Genomic DNA, 2,721 nt, shown 5'->3' with positions numbered 1-2,721 from the left:
TAACAGCGGAAGTAGGCACCATCTTGCCATGGCGAATGCCTCTCAAGATTCACGGCTCCCCACAGGAGCCCTTCCACATCAATCAAAAAAAAAAAATGTCATTAATCCCAGCACTCAAGAGACAGAGGCAGGCGGGTCTCTTTAAGTTAGAGGCCAGCCTGGTCTACCAAGCAAGTTCCAGGACAGCCAAGGCTACACAGAGAAACCCTGTCTAGTTTGAAGAGAATGTCCTACAGGTAATTTGATGGAGACATTTCTCAGTTGAGATTTCCCTTTCTAGGACAGTTGACACTTGTGAAATTGATACACTAACACATTACTATGAAACCACAATCTCCCCTTTCTTGTTTATTCCTAAGATTTCATATAAATACTGATATCATAATATAAAACATATTCCATATTTTTAAAGTCCCAAAGCCTTTAAAATTTCAGCCTTTTAAAAACATCCAGTGTCTGCCTAAAGTCCAAAGCTTCCCATTTCTTTTTCTTGGATTCAGTCATTTGCCCTCCATTTGATTTCTCTGGAGTGAGTTTTACAATGTGACCCTGCTCCTTTGTATCCGGACTCTTGGTAGCATTTGACTGAACAAATGAAGCAAAGTAGCTCATAGAAAAAAGAGTGGTGGTGAAGTTTCTTGCTTCATAGAGACAAATAATGGAGGCTTGGGTCACAGGATAGGTTTGCTGGAGTCTACAGGATGGGAATAAGGCTTCTCTCCTATTTCTCAGCTGTCCCAGATAGACTTGTTCCTTAGCAGCCACAGATGATTGGCTCCGGGACTTTCCTAGATACCCAAATACGCAAATGCTCAAGTCTGGTATAAAATGGCACAGTGTTTTCACATACCTTGCACGGCCTGCAGCAGACGTCAGTTATCACTATGTTGTTTGTGATGCTCAATATAGGTTAAGTGCTGTATACGTGTTGGAACATTGTCCATGAATGAAGCTATGTAAGGAGATTTTGAAGAGCTTGTGAGAAAACCCCAAGTAAAGAGGACAAATGTTTTGTAAGATCTTTTCCTCCATAAAGTGAGTTGTTCTTGGAATGTGCTTTTGTGCCCTTCCCAGGTGTGATAAATAGGAGTGGGTTTACTTTGGATTATCTGTCATCCTATCCACTATTTAGGTGACATTTCCAAGCATGGATTGTCATTGTGACTGTATACAGCCTAAACTCATGTGATTTTGCTTAACGCCCAGAACATAAATTGTCTGATACTCTGAATAAAGTTGGCTATTGCAGGAGATTTTAGTCTACTGTGACTTTAGGCTTCAGTCTGCCAGGCTTGTGCCTCCAACTAGAGTAGTTCCATGTAAATACTTGTTAAACTGTGTTGTTGAGGGTAAGACAACATAACAAAATGTCTGTCCACAGTCAACACACATGCATTCTTGCAAAATATTGTATCTGTTGCTGGTTGAACCAATGGATACAGAAACTATGAATCCTGTAACGGCTTTGTGAAATTAAAGTTTAAAAAATAAATTTCTCGAGTTTCTAAGGTGGGACCAACCGGGAGGCACAGGCCTCACAAGCGGCAGGGCAGCCAGGACAGGGTCCTCTCAACCTCTGTCTACACCTAAGAGTGAGATCCTATTACAAAAGCCTATACTCAACAAAACTGGAAAACCCAGAAGAAATGTACAATTTCTAGACAGATATCAGGAACCAAAGTTAAATCAAGATCAGATAAATGATCTACACAGTCCCATATCTGCTAAGGAAATAGAAGCAGTCATTAATAGTCTCCCAACAAAAAAAAGCACTGGACCAATGGGTTTAGTGCAGAGTTTTATCAGACCTTCAAAGAAGACCTAAAACAAATACTCTTCAAACTATTCCACAAAATAGAAACTGAAGGCACTCTACCCAATTCGTTCTATGAAGTCACAATTACTCTTATACCTAAACCACAGAAAGACCTAACAAAGAAAGAAAACTTCAGAGCAATTTCCCTTATGAATATTGATGCAAAAATACTCAATAAAAATCTTGCAAACCAAATCAAAGAACACATCAAAACGTTCATCCACCATGGTCAAGTAGGTTTCATCCCAGGGATGCAGGGATAGTTCAATATACGGTAGCAATGTAATTCACTATATAAACAAATTCAAAGAAAAAAAAACATATGATCATCTCATTAGATGTTGAGAAAGCATTTGATAAAATCCAACATCCCTTCATGATAAAAGTCTTGGAAAGATCAGGAATTCAAGGCCCATACTTAAACATAGTAAAAACAATATACAGCAAACCAGTAGCCAACATCAAACTAAATGGAGAGAAACTTGAAGCAATCCCACCAAAATCAGGGACTAGACAAGGCTGCCCACTCTCTCCCTACCTATTTAATATTGAACTTGAAATCCTAGCCAGAGCAATTAGACAACAAAAGGAGCTCAATGGGATATGAATTGGAAAAGAAGAAGTCAAATTATCACTATTTACTGATGACATGATAGTGTACTTAAGTGACCCCAAAAATTCCACCAGAGAGCTCCTAAACCTGATAAACAACTTCAGCAAAGTAGCTGGATATAAAATTAACTCAAGCAAATCAGTGGCCTTCCTCCACACAAAGGATAAACAGGCAGAGAAAGAAATTATGGAAACAACACCCTTCACGATAGTTACAAATAATACAAAATACCTCGGTATAACTCTAACTAAGCAAGTAAAAGATCTGTTTGACAAGAACTTCAAGTCTCTGA

Source organism: Mastomys coucha, unplaced genomic scaffold (genome assembly GCF_008632895.1).
Source record: "Mastomys coucha isolate ucsf_1 unplaced genomic scaffold, UCSF_Mcou_1 pScaffold15, whole genome shotgun sequence".
In the NCBI taxonomy this organism is placed as follows: Eukaryota; Metazoa; Chordata; class Mammalia; order Rodentia; family Muridae; genus Mastomys; species Mastomys coucha.
The sequence above is the reverse complement of the archived record's forward strand: the minus strand, read 5'-3'. Positions refer to the sequence as shown.